The sequence below is a fragment of the Pinus tabuliformis genome, chromosome Q, assembly GCF_031772625.1.
Source record: "Pinus tabuliformis cultivar Carrire ecotype Pingquan chromosome Q, CPIR1, whole genome shotgun sequence".
Lineage (NCBI taxonomy): Eukaryota > Viridiplantae > Streptophyta > Pinopsida > Pinales > Pinaceae > Pinus > Pinus tabuliformis.
In genome coordinates, this window is record NC_142296.1 from 288800022 (window position 1) to 288821102 (window position 21081).

A 21081-nucleotide genomic window follows, 5' to 3' on the forward strand; every position below is an offset into this window, starting at 1 on the left:
TATCATTGGTAGTTGAAACAAGACTAGGGAACGAAAGCTGGTCTACAGTCACAATTCTGCCATTGTGAGGGAAAGACATCACGCGAAAGAGTGTCGATACGACAGCTTTCATTGCATAAACATAGTCTCGCCCAAGGAGTAAATTGAAATCCAAGGGACCTCGAACTACCATAAGATCAATACAAACAGTTTTACCTTCCAAGGTAATAGGAAACTTAGGAAGGATCCCTAAAGGTTCACTAATGGTTCTGTTAAAAGCTTTCAGATTCTACGTAATAGGCGCAAGATGAGGGGAACCCAAAGCTTTCCAAACAGTTGAGGATAAAATACTAACAGAAGCACCCTCATCTACCTGAGTACGATGGATGTCCCTACCACCAGCCTTGACAATGATTTGGAAAGGGATGGAGGAAGGAAGACGAGGTTCTGTCAGTCTATTCCAATCAAAGGAAAAGACCTCAGTGCTTGGAGGGGGTTCTGTAGAAATAGGTGAAATACCCCCGGGCATAGAAGAATCTGATGTAACAAGAAGAACCTGAGCAGTATGAATTTCACTCTCTAAAGGGAAAGTGGGATCGACCGAATGTGAAATTGAATCGACCACTTGATCAACTAATGGATCATCAGCCTGAGTGACATGAGTTTCACTCTCCAATGGGAGAGTGTGATTGACGGTACTTGAATTTAGATCAATCACTCCGTCAGTTGACGGCAGGTTGGGAGAAAGTTTACGGTAACCAGTTGGAAATTCTTGCTGTGGAACAGTAAGGTTTTCCAACAATGTTGAGGCTTCATCCATGTGAGGGCAAATGTGAGTTTGATGACTCCCTTTGCATAACTTACAAGGAAACCTAACTTTACCCTTTTTCCCAGGAACCTGACTATCACTGGTTGATGGATCAATGGAAAGTTGATGAGATTTTTCTGACCATACTTCCAAGACCTTTGGAATACCAGGAAAATTGACAAGGAAGTGGTCACCCTTACAAAGCCTACAAGGGTATTTGGGTTGACGATGCATGTCGGAATTTTCCTCAACACAACTAACACTTACAGCCATGGTTGGTTGGTTGACTTCTTTCTTATCTTGCTTCTTCTTCTTCTTCTTCTTCTTCCCTTTCTTCTTCTTCTTAGCCTCCTGGTTACTAACATCAAGGCTTTTACCAGGCGAAGAGGAAGAAATGGAGGAAGAAAGATTAGGCGAAGAAGGTAAAGGGTCAACAGAAGGTTGGTGATGTTGAGATGGTGAACTCTGTTGAGGTGAAGCATCCGGTTGAGATGGAACAATTGGAGTACTTTGGGCCAACGAAGTTGAAAATAACCATATCGGTAAACCTATTGTAAATCCAGGTAATGACAAAGTAGCCATATAAGGAGGACCAACATTTCCAAAGTAAGGAAAAGTACTAGGATTCTCATTAGGAGGGATTCCTAGGTTGATAAATTCCGGAACATTTGCCATTATATTCAACTTCAGTGAATTTTATTAACAATTTAAAACTAAAATTAACAATTCACAATTCACACTTAACAACTAAAATTCACAATTCACACCTATGGTCTCTAAAAGTAAAAACAAACAAATTAACACGCGCTATCAAATCTAGGAGTCAAACCACACACAAACAGTAGCCTTCCGGACCGAAAACACTAGTTGGTGATTAAGCCCAACCTCGCAGAATTCAGTACAGAAATAGTGGGTGGAACAGTTACCCCGACAACCTGCTTAATGAATAGACTGGACCAAGTTCCTCCACTTTAACCGTCTCGAGTGAAGTGAACCCCCTAGAAAATCCAAGTGAGTATAGCCGACGTCTGCTCCAGGTACAGTGGGACCTTCCCTCCACCGTCACCTTGGGTAGAATCCTAGAGATTATGGTCACTAAGGTTACCAACGGCCACAAGTACACCTGGGGGAACAGTCTAAACTCCGACAGCACGCAAGGGCAGAGTAACAAGCTCAATCCCCTTACCAGCTCCTTGACAGTAATCCAAGGTTTACCGATAAGTGACCCCTGGCTCCTCGACAATGGTTAATCCGAGGTTTACCGTTTGTAATACGTACTATCTGGCGTCGTTCCCAACGAGGGAGGAATGATCCCCTCACTGGTTTGGACACGAGCTCGTGCTTCTCCTTTAAGAGGAGCTTTCCCAGAGTGTAAATGTAACAATTGGATTTGATTCTATCACAAGATCGACTACTTGTTTGTTTTACTGCCTTGGAGAGTTAAGTACTCACCTATTCCAAGACACTAGCCTAAGCTATGTTGGTGCTTCAGAGCCCTAGAAATGTAAAAATTACTAGATGAATTTTAATTAAGCGCTGTGTTATTAAGGCTGTTATTACTCAAATGGGTAAATGGATACGAAACCAATGGTGTTATGACCCGACTCAACTGAATGCAATCGAATATGATAATGTAATCCTTTCAATTCGATGAATCCTACCTAAAGTAAGGAGAGAGTTTCCATTCACTTCCAACAATGCAAAAAATTGATCATTAAGAGAAAATATAAAAAATTCTCTAATGCACTAATTTCATCAAGAAAAACTAATGCAAATCAATTCCAAACCATTTTTTTATTTTCTATTTTGTGTAAATTCAAATCAAAGAAAACTGATCTAAATCTACGATTGATTTTTTCAGAATGTAAACTATGCAATTGTAATCTAAGCACAATTCACTCGAAAAGTATGCAAATGTAATCTATGCACATTTTTCAATAATATTCTGAAAATGAGAACTCTAATTATGCAAATGTGATCTATGCAAAAGAATTCTCAAACACAAGACGATTCTAATGTGATCTAAGAACCAATCAAGTGCAAATTGAGAAAATTGGGTGAGAGTTCCAAAAATCAAAACATAAAAACACTCAAAGGCGATTAACACTCAAAGGGGAAATTTTTTTGCAAAAACAAAAGCAAAAAGATGCAAAATTGTGAAAAGACTGAGACAAACCTCCAAGTAATGATCAAAGGAAATCAAATCAAGAATTTCTCAAGAAAGAGACTCAAAACACCCAATTGATGAAAGCTAAGAGCAGGAACAAGCTCAGGTGAAAATTTTTGACAGGGTACTAAAGGATCTGGGCAGAAAACACTAAGAAAAACCAAAATCTAAAAGCAATTAAAGCAAAAATGGAATTTTCTTAACTTTTACAGGAAGACGCAGGCCACCCGTTGTCACAGGTGCGGGCCCGCACTGTGCAGATGACAACAGCGCGTCCAAGGACGCACTGTGCAGTACACAGAGAGTGCGTCCTTCTGGAAAAAGAAAGAAAAACCAAAGCTAACTAAATCTAAAGCTAAGCCACCCAAATACTACTTCTCACAGTCAAAAACCAGAAAATAAAAATGATTTTCACAAAGCAAAGTTCATATAAAGGAAAAGACTCATTCATTAATGGATTCCCCAGTGGAGTCGCCAATTTGTCACACGGAATTTGTCAAGGGTGTGGACACGACTGACCTTCCTAGAAGTCTAAGACGTTCTAATGACAAACAAGACAAAATGGAGTGATCTTTCTCTAAATACACCTTTTACAACATGAAAACTACAAGTGTTCAGGCTTACCTTATTTCAAAACGCTGTTGTTGAAGTCCGTTCTTGACGATCCAGATGAGCTCCTCTTTCAAGTCAATTCCTGCAACCACAAACAATCAAACAATTACCAAGCACTTGCATTTCATATAATAAAACATATATTCAACATGCAGACCAAGGAACACATGAAATAACTCATTAACACAAGCTATTGAGAAAAATAAACCAGTTTGTATTAATAACGAAACAAAGAAACTCTTACAACCTGGCCTTGGTGTTGTGCAAGTTCCTCCCAGGGTCCATCAAGTGTTTTCCCCTACTTTGACAAAGCTCACCCACTTCCAAGTAGAATCATGTAAAGACAATCTCTCCTCACAAAGGTTCTAATGGAAGACCTAAATCCTGCAGCATTTACCCAAAGAAAATGTATAGCTCCAACCTCTCCTCCTTCTGGCTCAATGCCTTTATTTATAGTGCTGTAAAGAGGTTATTCAGGTCCACTATCAATGGGATCATCCCCCTCTATGGGTGGGATAGCTCCCTTATTGATGGGATAAGTTCCCTCTTTATAGAGATACATGAACCAACTAGAGGCGCATCCATTTCATCAAACCGACCTCTAGAATGTTCTAGAAGTAACCACAAGTAACTTTCTCAAGATAAAACTTGCGCATTTTGCCTTTTACAGGAGGACGCACCTGTCCTTTAACATACAGAGCGTCCCTGGACGCAGTTTTTGTGAACATGGCCTGCGTCCCCGCAGGTAAGGCTAGAGAGAACCTGCGACCCCAGAGATAAACAAAGTTTTTACAAGACTTTCTCTCTTCTTTGAGTTTGAGATGGATAACAGAGGCATAGACTTGCCTAAGAGGGTAGCATGACTGTTGATTTTGAGCCATACTAACTGTAAGTAGTCAAGGTGACATTTTTTAGTGTAACAGGGTGCTGCCTCGGACCCCGTAGAGGGGGGCTACCCACCCCCCTCAAACCCCCTGGACAGGGGGCACTGCCGCCCCCCCGTGACCCCCCCACTGTGTAATCGGTGGAACGAAGGGGGGGTCCACCCCCCCGATTCACTACGTAGGTTAGTCATAGAAAGAATATAACACAACCCAACATTCTCTCACTTGTTGTTTTCTTTCCACAGGGGGCCACAAGAGAGCTTAGTCATTTTTCCAGCCCTGAAACGCCCATTGTTTCTCTACACCAAGAGAACTTCTCAGAGCTCATAGATTTTTTCAATGCATTTGCAGTATTCTTCAAAGTGTCCACCTTTACCAGCAACACCTTTTTGTCTTCTATCATATCCCTCACAAAGTGATACTGAACATCAATGTGCTTTGTCTTTGGATGATAAGCAGGGTTCTTTGCCAAGAAAATTGCACTTTGGTTGTCACAGTCTATCCTTATAGCTCCCTGTACTAACCCCATACTTGAACACAATCTCTGCAACCAAACTACTTCCTTACTTGCAAGAGTGGTTGCCATGTATTTTGCCTCTGTAGTTGATAGAGCCACTACAGATTGTTTCTTACTCATCCAACTGACTGCACCTCCAAATAGGTTAAACACATACCCACTTGTATATCTTCTCTGATCCAAATCTCCAGCCCAGTCTGCATCAACAAATCCACATATATCCGAAACTTTGTCCAATCCTGGTCTTCCTTGGTAGCACAAACCATAATCACTAGTGCCATGCAAATACATGAAAACCCGCTTCACTGTTGTCCAATCCTCCTCCCTTGGCTTTGACATAAACCTGCTCAATACTCCCAGTGCATGTGCAATTTTTGGTCTAGTACATACCATTGCATACATCAGGCTATTGATTGCACTTACATATGGAACACGGGACATATCCTCTTCCTCTTCTTGTGTCTTGGGACACTGTTCAGCAAATAACTTTACACCTACAAGAATAGGAACCTTCACTGGTTTACTATCTTGCATATTAAACCTCTGTAGTATTGTCTCGACATACTTCCTTTGGTTTAACCAGAGCTTCCTCTTTTCCCTATCTCTTTTAATTTCCATGCCCAAAATATAGTTTGCACCACCAAGATCTTTCATGTCGAATTTGGAGGACAATTGGGTCTTCAAATCCTAGATAATTTATTTGACATTTCGAACCAACGACATAGCATCCACATAAAAGACCAGATAAATAACACGGTCACCAATTAATTTAAAATACACAAAGTGATTTTATTTGCTTTTGGTGAAGCCAAGTCCCCGTATAAATGTATAAAATCTCTGATACCACATCCTTGGTGACTATTTTAACCCATACAAAGACTTCTTTAACTTGCATACCAGTTCTTCCTTACCCTTCACTACAAATCCTTTAGGTCGCTTCATGTAGATCTTCGTGAAGAAATGTTGTCTTCACATTCATCTGTTCTACCTCAAAATCAAAAGCAGCAGCAACAGATAAACGTAACCTAATAGAAGTTACCTTGGAAACAAGAGAAAAAATATCACCAAAATCAATTCCTGGCACCTGGGAATAACCTTTTGCTACCAACCAAGCTTTGTATTTCTCCACCTTTCCTTCTGCATTTGTCTTCTTCTTGAACACCCATTTGCTGCCAATGGGCTTCATTCAAGCCAGCAACTCCACCGGATCCCAAGCCTCATTTTTGTGCAAAGATGCCATTTCATCAACCATGGCCTCTTTCCAGAGTTTTCCATCCTCTGAATCTATTGCTTACTTCGCAGCTCTGGGATCATCATCAGTAATAGATAAAGAAAAATTTGAAAAGAAAGCAGATGGACTACACCTTTCTGGTTACCTTATTTCTCGAACTGATCTTCTTACACCCGAAGTTTGTGGCTTTTCATCTTCTGATTCCTCCTCTGCTGTAGAGTCTGATTCTTCCTCCTTTAGCTCAAACTCTATCTTCTTAGGTTCCTTTGGTTGGACTTCATGTTTAATAACATCTTTCACCTCTCTGAACACTGCATCTCGGTTGTACACAACCTTCCTTGTTGCTGGGTTCCAAATCTTATAACCCTTTAAACCATCTTTATACCCAATAAAGATGCACTTTTCATATTTACTATCCAACTTGGTTCGTTTCTCCTTTGGAACATGTACATATGCATCACATCCAAATACCCTCAGATGTGAAAGAGAGGGTTTCTTACCAGTTCATACCTCTTGTGGAGTTTTATCTTCCAACGCTGATGAAAATGATTTGTTGACCAGGTAACATGTTGTCTCCACCGCCTCTGCCTAGAATTCTTGTCCTAACCCGACACCACTGAGCATGCTTCTTTCCATTTCCATCAATGTGGTTTTCATTATTTCTGCAACTCCATTTTGCTGAGGTGTATATGGAGTAGTCTTTTCCATGCTATACCACACTTCTTATAGAATTATTCAAATTCCTTACTGCAAAACTCTCCACCGTTATCTGTCCTTAGCACCTTTATCTTCTTCTCTGTCTAGTTTTCCACCAAAGCCTTAAATTCTTTAAATCTGTCAAAGACTTCGGTTTTATTCTTATGGAAATATATCCATGTATTCCTTGATAAGTCATCTATAAATGATACATAGTAAACAGACTTAGCCAGTGATGGAACCTTCATAGATCCAAACACATCATTGTGCACAAACTCTAATATATGTTTTGCCCTCTTACCACCAGAGGGGAAGCTCACCCAATTCTACTTCCCATACACACAATTTTCATAGAAATCAAAATCCAAAGAGCTATTACTCATACCTTCTACCATACCTTTACCACGAAGTATTCGAAGGCCCTTCTCTCCTATATGTCCTAGCATTTGATGCCACACCATGGTCTTCTCTCCAAAGACCACTAGATTTTCTGCTCCACTTTCAGGAACCACAGAACAACAATGCTACCTTGCAGCTTGTACAGAGTTCCAGTCTGAACTCCCCGCATCAATACTAGTGCTCCTCGAACCATCTTGCAAGTATCCTCCTCGAACACTATTTTTACAACTGCATCATCCCAACATCCTGTAGTAAATCAAGACATCTTGTACTAAGTATAGAAAATCTTGTAGAAACTATAGGAAGCCATGTAGAGACTTGTTTTGGACTGTTTTGGGAAGAAATAACGATTAAAGCCTAGGGTAGGCCTTCAACTTGACCTTCATACCCCTCAATGCCATTTTTGACCAGTTTTCCCATACTTTCCTGTCCTACAAAATATCAACTTGATTAGTTTAACATTTACATTTCTAAACACAAAACCAAAAGACTCTTTTTTGCAATATTTAGCTAATGCATGCATACTCAATCTTAGCAATGTTAGGATCATTTCCACTCCTACTTAGCCCAGATAACTAGATGTTAGAATGAAAAGTTAAATTAGGTCTCTTTTGAAAGTAATGTGTGTTAATTTCTAACTAGGTGATTTCATGTCATTTTCATAGCACTTTCTATTCATCGCTTTCATTTCCTTAACATAGGAAAGAATTTACTTTCTATATTAAAGATAGCTTTACATTGATTATCAGTAGTCGTCCTCCTTCTAGCCAATAAAAGACTGGTTTGAAAAACCCTAGTGGTCTATCACCCCAGTTGAGAAGTGACAAGAGTATATTGTCGTAATTGTTGTGCATATAACATTGTCACCTCCAAGTTTGTATGAATCCCAATTGATAAAGTAAATTTGGTCGCTCTAGGAGTTACAACATCCTTGTTGCAGTACTGGGGCTCATCACTTTTTGGCGCCATTGTTGGCGAGGTGTCTAGGTAGATGTGATTTATGCTTTCTTTTGTTTTTCATTCAATATATAGTTGAAATTTATGCTTTCTTTCCATTCTGCAAGTAGTTCCATTAAGAAAACAGTTGCAATTTCTGCTTTCTTTCCATTCTGCAATTAGTTTTAAAAAAAACCCTAAAAAAAAAAATTATTCCATGCCTCGTAGGAGCAGAGATAACTTAGGAAAATTTATGCCAAATACCCCCACACCATCAAACAAACAATCTTCCCTCTTCTTCAGTGGTTGTGAGCTAGAGGACCCATTAGGTGAACAACCAGAGATATTTGGAGATCCTATTGGGGAAGAAGAAGGAGAAACCATTCCACCAACCTACACCATGGCTGAAAATAGAAATGGAGCTGAAAACAGAACTAAGGGTGCTTTTTCCATTAGAGAAACTAATGGAGATTCTAGGATGAAAAACATAAGCCTCTCTTCCCTTCCTCACTTCCATGGCTTAACTTTAGAGGACCTTGATACCTTTTTGTTCAAGTTTTTTGTCATCTGCAAAACTTATGATTATACTTCTAATGACCAAAAGTTGAAGTTGTCCCCATCCAGCCTTAAGGATGTGGCCTTGTGGAGGTTCATGGGTTTACCTGGGGACAACATCACTACCTGGGCTCAAATGTAGCAAGCCTTCAACAACAAGTACCAGGATTATTGTAGGTTCAAAGACACCAAAGAGGAAACATTTAGAATGACTTTGGGACATGACGAATCTTTGGAAGATTATGAGGAAAGGTTCCAACTCAGCTACAAAAGGGACAGATGCACCCTCGATCCTAAATCACGCAAGCTATTTCTTCTTAGAGGGATAAGGGAAGATATCCTAGAAACCCTAAACATGTTGTCGGGGGGGGGGGCATCTACCAGTTATCTTATGAAGATATTAAGACAGTTTTCAAAAATAATTCTAGGGTATCCAAAAAGAAGGGTAGGGCTAGTGAAGATTTGGCCAGTTCATCCTCCTCCAACACATCCATCAAAAGTGAAATTTGGAACATGTTGGAAGACTTTAAGAGTTAAATGTTGCATACCCTTGTTCTACAAATGGAAACCATTCAGATCAAGAGGAAGCAGGAGGAATCAGAAAGAGCCTTAGTTATCTTTTGCCTTAGATGCACCAAGAGGAACCCTAGAAATGAATGTCCATTGAATCTTATAGAGATCTGCTTGGTCTGTGAAGAGAACCACTCCATAGACAAGTGTCCTTCTCTACCCGCATAGAAAGATGTGTATCAAGGAACTGAAGGTGTGACTAAGCAACTATGCTCAGTGCTATATCAACCAAAGGAGGCCTCAAAGACCTCGGTCATACCATTAGGGCATGCAAGGGGCATCCTATTCATATTATAACCCTAACCAGAATGCATCCATTCCCCTTTAATGTCGTTCTACTCATCCTTCATGGCCCACACCTTCTCCCTAGTCTCTTGCACCTCAATACCATTCGCAACCCGCCAATCAGTCATTTCAGCCATATTCTCCCCCACAACCTCAATGGAATACACCATCACAAGGGTGGAAGCCCCCATACAACCAATATCCAACTTTACTGCCTCCGCCTCCATATCAACCACAAATCCTTCCCCATGGTCCACCTAAACAACCTTAGATGCCTTCTTTTCCAAATTTGAAACTGAACAACAAATAGGCACAACAAGTCTATAGTGGAGAGACATCTTACCTTGCCTATGTTGTGGAAATTCAAGAAATCAACCTTAGGTCTGGAAGAGTGCTTCCAGATAATCAACCTCCATCTCCACTTGAGGAGCTTGAAGAGGAAAAGGAAGAGACTATTCCTCAAGCCAATCCAACTCCTTTTCCTGAGAGATTAATCCATCCTAGCCAACACATCCCAGACGGGACTGAACTTCTGGGTGAATTGAAAAACTTGTCTTTTAAAATCTCACTCCTCCAAGCTATCAAGGATGTCCCCATCTATAACAAGTTAATTAAGGAGAAATGCTACAAACATCCTAGGAGGAGAAAGAAAGACACCCCTACCATTAATGTCAATGGACAACTATCTGACTTAATGTTGGGGAGATGATTTTTTGGAAGTATCTAGACCCTGGAAGCCCTGTGGTACAAAAATGACATGAAATCACCTATTTAGGAATTAACACACATTACTTGCAAGAGAGACCTAATTTAACCTTGCATTCTAACATCTAGTTATCTGGGCTAAGTAGGAGTGAAAATGATCCTAACAATTCTAGGATCGATGTATGCATGCATTAGCTAAATATTGTAGAAAAGAGTCTTTTGGTTTTGTGTTTAGAAATGTAAATGTTAAACTAATCAAGTTGTTCTTTTGTAGGACAGGAAAGTATGGGAAAATTGGTCAAAAATGGCATTGAGGAGTATGAAGGTCAATTTGAAGGCCTACCATAGCCTCTGATCATTATTTCTTCCCAAAACAGTCTAAAACAAGATGCTACAGGGTTTCCTATAGTTGCTATAGGATTTCCTATAATTAGTACAAGATGTCTTGGTTTACTACAGGAAACTTAGTTGAAAGTTGTAGGAAGGTAGGGAAGGTGAAAGGAAGTGTTGGGAAGGTGTATGATGGTGGAATCAGGTATGGGGAAGGTGCACACTACCCAAGGCTCATCCCAACTCTTGAGGATGGTTGGCTTTGGTCAAGGTGGTTGTCCACGATGGCTATAAAATATAAATCCAAATTGGTGATTGGTAGGGTTTGGTGAGAGGTGGAGAAAACTTTAGATGATGTTGGTGGAATGAATTCCTCCTTGCAGATTAGCAACTCTTGCAACAACACCTATTCATTTCTTCATTTACGCACAACTTTATGTAAATGTGGAAAATATGAGTTGAATTTGAGAAAATGATTTATTGATGGGTAGTGGATCAAATATATGGAATGGAATGCTTTCTAATATACAACAAACTGAAGGAACCAAAATGACAATTGCAGGTGCTTATAAGAAATCATTAACAATGGTCTACTCAACAAGAAATCCTAAGCTATGTAATAACTAAAAGATCACTCTGTTTTTGGGGCTATGAGATTGGGGCCCTCAAATTATGATCTCGTGAGGGAGATGAGGATGAGGCCATTGTCACAAGTTTTTCTGAAGTCCTTTTTCACTACGGTAACACTAATCTGCTTCTCCAACTAATGGAAGAAAAACTAACCAATCATTCAAAAACTTGCAAATTAAACAAAAAGGAAATAATTTCAGCAGCTAATCTATGATTCTAATCTAAGGATACATGTACAAAAAGAAGAGGAACCTCTCCTGCTAGGGTTGGGCCCTAACCTAAGAGCTTTAGCCCTTTGAGATAACTCAGTGCTGGATCAATGAAACCCTTTTCATTATCACCAAAATGTCAAAAATAACATGAGAACAATAGTCACAATAGCTTAAGCTCAAAATTGCCTCTTGGCTAAAATAAAAAGTTGAATCCTAATGAGGCCCTAGGCCTTCTTATTTATACAATTGAAGCTACCAATAACTTAAAATTAGGGAGGCTTAGATCCCAAACTCGATATTAACTTGTCTTCAACTATCACTGACTCGGCTACAACTCAGTGGGTCGGCTGCTTGTAACTCCGAGCTAATGAGATCTGGTGGAGGAATCTTCGAGTGATTGATGAGTTAAGGAGGGAGACCCAATCTCCTAGAATACCTCTTTCCTATCTACTTTGAGTTCTTTCACTTAAATTAGGCAAGAAATGCTCCAAATCCTACAATTAATGCACATTAGGCCACATGACATAACATCTCACCTTTACCCTTCTCACTAAGCAAAACATTAGAAAATATGTAAAGAAATGTGAGAAAAGTTGATTTTAATAAGTTGGAGAGTGGCATTAAGTCCCATATAATTTACCTATTGATGAGCCTGATTAGGAATCATGGACAAAGTCAGTTAAATATTTGGAGATCTCCTAAATTGATGTGGTGAGATGGAAACTCTCTGATCTATAAATGTGGTGAGGATTTGGGAAAAGGTCAAAAAAGAGGATGCATATTAAAGAATTGATTGACATTGATAAACAAAACATGGAATAATCAGATCCAAAAATGATGTATTACTTATTAGAAGCTTAAAAGGATTTGGTCCTCGTACTTGAACGGTGAAAATGTGTAATCTTATTGCTCTAAGAGGAAGAATGTTAACTAAAGCGTCACACCATATGGATAGCTGGAGCAGAAAAAAATATAAAATTATGTCATCATTATGCAAAGAATAGGAGGAGACAAAATACTATATGTGGTCTGATGGATCTAGAGGGTTGCAATATATCCTCCCTTAAAGATCTACATCAAGGACAAATCAATTATTTTTGAAACATTTATTAATCCAAGGTCAGAGTGGGCATTGAAAACTAGCTAGAAAACATTCAATCATATCTAGGTATGCTTAATGAGGAAAATAGTATAATTATTGGGAGGTCGATCACTTCAGAGGAATTGATTGTGGTATTAATGTCTTTCAAAGGATAAAAGTTTGGATCTGGATGGGTGGATGTGGAATTATTCCTTCACTTCATGGACATCATGGGGGAAAACCTACTAATGGCACAGGAGTCTAGGACTCTTTGCAGAAACTTTGGTGCTTTAAATTCCACATGCATTACATTGATCCCAAAAGTTTCACATGCCACAACCTTCATGGACTATAACCCATTTCACTATGAAATATTATTTATAAGTTTATATCTAATATTATTTCTACTCACATTAAAGAAACACTTTCAAAATATATTTCGCCTAAACAATGTGGGTTCCTAGTGCATTGGGAGATTCAAGATGTTGTGGCTATTGCACATGAATGGCTACATTATAGCAAGGTAAAAAAAAGCCACTTATTGTTATTGAGATTAGATTTGATCAAGGCATATGACTGTGTGGATTTGGCTTACTTGAGAATGGTATTACATAAGATTGACATATCTGTGATGATTGTGCATTGGATTATGTCGTGCATAACATCATCTAATTATGAAGTTATTATAAATGGTGTTCCTTCTCACTTCTTAAAAGCATCTCGTGGACTTAGACAAGGTTATTCTCTTTCCCCACTTTTCTTTTTTTGGGTGATGATGGTTTAAGTAGGAAGATTTTAGAGGCACACTCACGTGATTTATTTTTGGGATATAAGACCTCCAATAATATTTCAATAACTCATCTTACATCTGTGGATGATGTTATTATCATGGGGGAGATTTATGTTATTGAGCGATATAACTTACATCAGATCACTTACTCTTTTGGTGATGCATTAGGCCTCTACTTGAATAATTCAAAAACATTATTGATTGCAACATCCTCGCATGAGCCTTATGTTGTGGAGATTGCAAATCTATTTGTAGTTGAAATTGTACAATTGGATTATGACTTCAAGTATTTGGGTTTAATTTTAAACCAAATAAATATGGTATAAGGGACTGTAGTTGGTTAATGGATAAATTTTAGCAGAAGATGTCATTATGGTCACATAAATGGCTCACTTTGCAGGGTGGTTTGATACATGTTCAATCAGTCCTACAAAGCATCATGGTCTATTGGATGCATCTATATATGCTTCCTAAAAATATCCTTAAGAGGATAAATGAAAACATCTCAAAGTTCATCTAGGAAATATTCAAGGGTGAAACATGATCCACCTTGTTCGCTTGGAGGTATTATCTATGAGGAAAGAATATGGGGGTTGGGGTCTTTTAAATATTGAACATTTTGGCTGGGCGTTCTTGATGAAGAGTCTTTGGTGTGAATTGAATGGAAATGGCATATGGCAGAGGATTATAAAATAAAAGTATTTGAAACTACATACATTGAGGTCGTGAATAAAGGATGGGGCATGGGTTCCTTACTCAACATCATACATATGGAGCAGTATGATGAAACTTAAAAAATGATTGATTAGGAATTTGGGGTGAAGGTTGGTTTAGGTATTATGGTGGAGATTGGTATGGATCAGATTGGAGGATGTGTGGGGGAACAATCATTACCAGTAAATCTCATCTATTATATTCAAAATCTAGGCATATATTTTTTAAATCAAATACATATGGAATCCAATCCCAACTTTTTATGTCCTTCTTTGTGTAGTTCCAGAAACCTGGGTTTATTTGGTGAAATGAAAACTTATTAGGATAAATATGTATGTAAATTAAATATGCCTAGTATATCATTAAATGAAATGGGGGACAAATTCACTTGGGATGGAAAATATATAAATGGAAATATCACAATAAAGGAGGCATACATATTTTCACACCTACATAACATTTAATCGAGGTTTCAAGGTGGTTTTAAAAAATATGGAAGTGGAACTTTCCACTTAAAATCAAATGTTTTGGTTGATCCAACATGGAGGAATAAGATCTTAACACGGTATAACTTATGCAGGAGGGGCTTCAATGGATCAAGGAGATGTGTCATGTGTGAGTCGACAATTGAGGATGTAGATCATCTATTTTTAAAATTCCCTTTCATGATATTCATCTGGTTTTAAGTTTTGGATATTTTAAAGTTAATTTCTGACTGGAATAACTCTTTAATTTAATATTTTCTTTTCGATTGTTTCTCGGGATATAAAGTTTGGTTCACTCTCCCTTTCTACATTTTTTAGGGCATGTGGTGATGTAGAAATGCTAATTTTTTTGAGGAGTCCCTTATGGACATCAAGAGGATGTGCATAAAGATTGAAAATTACCTCAATGAAATCATCTATGGAGGAAAGGAGGCTTGAAAGACATATACAACTCATAAATATTTGGGACATATTCCTTGTGGGATTCTATGATGGGGCGAACAACAATGATAAGTGTGGGAGTGGGATTTATATTGTCATTAAGCTAGGTACTTACTACCATTTTACCTAGATTATTGGGCTGGGTAGAAATACCCGTGTGCATATAATCGCACTTTGGTGGGTAGTTTTCTGTGTATAGTGGCTTTCCATAAAGTCTATGGTTGTATTTGGAGACTCAAAAGAGCTTTTGGACGGGGTTCATATGTGATATTCTTTCGAACCACACAAGCTCATTAATTGGATGAAAGGAATCAAATTGATAATGAAATTCTTCCTTGACTTAACCTTTTCTCATATATATAGGGAACAGAATGTAGTTGTTGATGGATTATCAAAGGAAAGACTCAACAAACCACTTGGGGAGATTTTTTTACTTTGCCTTTTTCAATAAAAAATTCCATAGTTCAAGGAATTTCCAAATGGCTTAAACACTACTGATTTCATGGACATATTCTATATTATTTCTTGTTCAATTTTTTTTTTTTTTTTTTTTTTTTTATGGTGGTTACATATTATGTATAAACTAGTTAGGATGCATACTGAGATAGAATCCACTATTAAGTTTGATTATCTTTTATTGTGTTCATGGACAATATATAGATCTGTATCTTTTTTTTTGGCTATAAGGCAGGATGTGATTACAATTTGGGAGATTTAATTGGTAGAACAAATATAGGAAATATTTTGGCATAAGTGCTATATGTAAAAATATTTTTTAATATAAATTTGTTGGTTATGAAAATAAAAAATAAAAAATTAGGGTAATTACTATACATGGATATTTCTCTTACGGTAATCTAATTATAACACTTCAATAAGATGGTAAAATGGTTTACTTATAGACAATGGTGTGCCATTAGTTTAAACAAGAAGTCCAGATTGCGTTCAGGGAAGGAAGATATAAGAATCCACTAATTAATTTTTTTTTGTAATAAACAAAAAAACTATAGTCCCACCTTTTATTTCATTACAATGTATGTTGCATCATGATTAACACTATACATGGTCTTTGCATTTACAATAGTTATATCATATACTTTAATATTTCTTTGAAAGAATTGATTACTTTGTTGGGTGTCTTCATAGTCTGTTTTCAAATAATGGCATCTTATTGTTTAATCAATCAAAGTAGACCAAAGTGTTATAATTCAGAATGTAGAGATTGAGAAAATAAATGGTGATGGAGTCCACTAAACAACAAATAGAAGATATGATAGAAATGATTATAGAGGGAGACTTTAGGGAATTCCTAGAGGTTGATAATTATTTATCCTAGGTTCCTTTCCAATCCCATGGAAGCCATCTAGTAAGAACCTATGACAAGCTATTAAGATACTTATTTTATATGTGTACAAGGGATTACTAGTTTTTAGTGGTCAAGGGGTGACGATGAAGCTTGAAAGAGATTTGATGCTCCATCAAAGTTTTAGTCCTTACGTAAACATTAACACTCAAACAATATTGTGTCCTTCAATAAACAAGTTGTGACCATGTCCTTTAAAATAGATTTTTAATCTCCCTAAGGAATAGCAAATATGTTTCATTGTAAATAATTATGATGAATTATATAAATTCCTACCCCATAATCCTAAGTTAACTTAAAGATTTTTAAAATTAAATAATTAGTTGATTATAATTAAATAATAAAATTTCAAACAAGTGTTTTATTTTTAGAATATTGATCACTCTCAATTACTTTATAAATTACTTATAACTTTCTTAATAAAATAATAAAATACAAAATCACTTAATAATAATAGAAAATCACCAAATAATAATTGAAATTTCATTAATAAGACACAAATTATTGAAAATAAATATATTTATATAATTGTCCTACCATATGTTGGGCCTAGCCCAACTTGGCCTAGATTTTGGAAAAAACTCTACATTTTATGGGGTGGAGCGCATAATGGAGCATGCAGTCGAGCACATGGAAACTGCATGGTGTTGTAAGGGATTCGGGGTGGGTTGAAGCCCCTCCTTTTTGTAAAAGTGCGCAATTTTGTAAGGGATCAATGGTTTTGGGGCCGTAGTTGCTTGTTTTAGGGATTCCATGGTATTTTGATGATGTAACCCTACAATGTAATAGTATATATAGGGTAAAATAATAAGAAGAAAAAAGAATAAGAATAAATCAACATTATGGATGAATTATTGTGCTTTGTAATTTGGTAACAAAGGAGAGGATCTACAGCTCAGTGCGTAGAGGCCTGGAGAAGAGTCTGCAGTTGAGTGTGTAGACAACCTGCAGCTTAGTGCGCAAGCCAAGAAGTGTTTGATTTTCAAAGATTCATTATATTAAGAAAGAGTTCTTGTGGACGTATCCCTACACTAGGGTGAACCACGTTACATTGGTGTTTTGATGTGTATATTTTCTTATTATATGTTATAGAGTAGTAGTTATTACAGTTGCATTTTACTTCAGCATAGTGATGTTTTATGGTTTTATATGGCATGTTTAAGTGATTAATCTAATGCGGCGAAGTGATTTATAAATGCTAAGAATAATATATAACATAGTAATGCCACTTCTCGTAATCCTTCAAGGCTACAAAAACTTGGTTCTGCATCCTCCCATAGTCACTTTGGGTGAGACTATGATCTACTTGCAGGTCATTTCCGAAAGGGCCAGTGATCAAGGGTTTTGTTGGTGCATAGTGTAGATTGAACCTAGGTCAACCCAAATCGAGCTAGCAAATGCTTTTGTTGTCGGGACCAGGATCTTTTTGAAGGATATGTGGATGTGGTACTCGTCAAAGAAAGAAATTCAAGATAGGATAGACCTAAAAGAGAGAGAATTTGTGGATCAAGAAAACAGAAACCCTCGTTTGACATCCGAAGCTTGGTTACATAAGTATATTTTTACAGATCAATACGATATTTTATTTTCTTCTTTTCCTGTTGAGTTGTACGACTCGATATCGAGGTTGAATGAAAGGAAGAACTGTTTTAAGGGTGAAGAACCTATAGTGTGGACTCTTGAAATAATACAGCAACTCAAGAGCACTAACAATAGGATCTCAAGGGTTGTTGATTTATAGATTGATAGAATCTTGGGAGGATTCATTACTGAGTTCGTCGTAGACTCGGTTGTGTACTATAGCAAAGTGGAATACCAATTCTTCAAAGGACCACGAGGTAAGTATTTAAAATCTTTGAAAATTTGGATTAAGGTGCTTCTGTGTGAAAAGGGAGTTTACAGATGCAGTCAGATTGCTAGTTTACTTATGTTTGAAAGAAGATAGAATAAATCTAAGCAAGAGAACAAAGTGACGCGAAGTGGAAAGAGATATAGAGTAGATACCAGAAAGAGATATCATGAACAAGACCCGAAGACCTTTTTAGATATTGATTATAGTCCTTGTTTGAGTGGATATGAATGTGAAAGAGAAGAAAGACACCCGGATAAGCCCCAAGTAACTTCGCAGTATTCACCCTCCTAGCCTGAGAGTTTGCAGAAACTAGAATACAGTAATAGCAAGGGTGTTTTTCGCTTTCCCTCTCCCCATACCCCTTCTACCTCCCATCTCCCTCCCCCTCCAAGAAGAATTATCATTGACAATATTAAGCTACTCGTTTTCAAAAGAGATGGATTAGAGGATCCAGAACAGTTTTGGTTTGTATGTGAAGTTGTATGGATAGCGAAGCATATCAACGATGAGAATATAAAGAAAGTGTAGCTCATTACGATGCTTTGAGATAGAGCATTGACATGGTATATGAAGTATTCAAATAATTAGAATAGAACATTTGCAGATATTAAAATAGCATTGATAAGAGAGTTTAAGAAACCGAAGTCTGAGTCACAGTGCATCACTGAGTTGAAAGAGATCAAACAGAAACCTACTAAGTTTGTTTGGGAGTTTGATCAGAGATTTAAGGTGTTATTATATTAAGTAAGCTTCGACATAGCTCCACAGAAACATAAAGAATGGTTCATAGTTGTGTTTCTACCGCACATTAGATTACCATTTATGTAACAAATGATAGAAATTCAAGTCGAAGCTCTACAGATTGCAATGAAATTCAAGGCTTCGCCTATAGGAGATACTAGTGCATGAATTCAACAGATTCAGAATCAACTAGTGAACCTAACCCTACAGATACAATACATCAAGAAAAGAAAATAAGTTAGAGAATAATTATGGTGTACGAAGTGCAGATCAGAGGGCCATTCTAAAGAACAGTGCCCTATCTTCATGGATTACATGGCTAGTGGGGCACTAAATCCCTTAAATATAGGATCCAACCTATGGTGTGAAATATGTAAGATTAGAGGCCAACATTTTTTAGAAGATTGTTACTTTTTATAGAAACATGTATAGACTCTGAGGAATCTATATTGCAAATTTTGTAAATCAGTAGGACACGATGAGAATAATTGTCGGGCTTACGAAGTAATGATGGAGCATGGTGCTGATGCTTATAGAATGCAAGAAGAAGAGCATGGGAATGAGGAAAATAGACAGTGCGGTGGTCAAGGAGGTTACCAAGGAATATGTCAAGGTGGTGGAGCTGGTCGAGGACATGGACAGATCATTTTTTATAACTGTGGCCAACCAGGTCATTTTGTGAGAGACTTCCAGAACTCCATAATGACATGTAAGTAATGTAAATCCTTTGACCATGTAATTCAAGAATTTCCTATACTTATAGTGAAGATGAAAGAAAAAAGGAATCAGAAACCAACACAGAATATTCAAATGATGACTGTTGAAAGGAGGACAGACAAAACTTGAATTAATATTGTCACTAGAAGTGGATCTACGACTAGTACTAATAAAGACTATGAAAAGAAAGAATATGAAAGTGCATGGGTCAGAAAGACTACTAAGAAAGTTCTTATTTTTTATATTCAAGAAGAAAAAGAAGTATTTATGGAAGAAAAGTGAATTTTTATGGATGTTGGAGCTTCGACCTTTAATTCACAACCAAAGCCCAATAAGAGAAGTAATTACAATGTGTCATCAGCTTCGATACACCGAGCTCTGAAATAAGACTAGGATTCAACAAATCAAGTAGGTATTTTAAAGTCTTTTTGCATACTTGTATGAAATTGTTAAATTATCAAAAGGTTGTAGAAGGGCTTAAAGAATTGATAAATTCATGTGCATCCAAAGAAAAACTATGAAGTGAGATGCGTGCAATCAATAATTTGCATCGACAGAAGAGAACCGGAAGAGAAATGAGACTTAGTGCGTAGATAGGAGAGTATGAGATGGATCAAATTATTATGGATTTGGGATCTAATGCTAATGTCTTAAAAATGTAGACATGGGAATTAATGGGTAGGTCTAACCTATAGTGGTCACCTATTCAGTTAAGGATGGAAAATGAGCAAGGATCTTCCCTCTAGGAAGACTACTAGGTGCCACAGTGGATATTGGAGTTCACACTACTTCTGATTTTGAAGTAATGGAGATCGTCGATGATAGTAACCCTTATCCTACATTTCTCAGAATTGACTGGGAATTTGAAAATATGGCCATAATTAATCTAAATAAGAGATAGATGATATTTGAAGGAAATAAGATGAGAGTAATTGTTCCCTTAGATCCATCAGAAGTAATAAGATATACAAAACTAGTCAAAGAATAATACTGCGCAACTAACATAGATAATATCTATCAGATGACAATGAAGGAACATGATTTTGTTAACCCTATTGCGTAGGGCAAGTTGAGTTCGGAGTGTGATAGTTATTGTACCTCAAGTATCCACAAGGCATTGTGCAAGAATTACCATATCAATTTGTTGTATGATATTTGAGGTATGTAACCTAACTTCTTATGATGGCTTCAGTCATTTAAATACTTTTCTTAATGATTATGAATAACAAGTTCCAGAAAATCAAAGGTTTCTAGCCTTGGATATAGCCCTGAACGCTACCCTGTGAGATGGTGGAATGCACACAACAAGAATATAGGAGGCTAGTCGAAATGTCGAAGACCGATGGGGATAATTTTTGGACAGATAGATATAGAGTTGGAG

The 21081-nt window shown here is 37.3% G+C and overlaps 1 pseudogene; it reads right to left on the minus strand.

Annotated features, from left to right (window-relative positions):
- Positions 1-9866, minus strand: part of LOC149219362 (expansin-like A3) — a 66596-nt pseudogene extending 56730 nt beyond the window's left edge.
- Positions 9867-21081: the final 11215 nt, after the last annotated feature.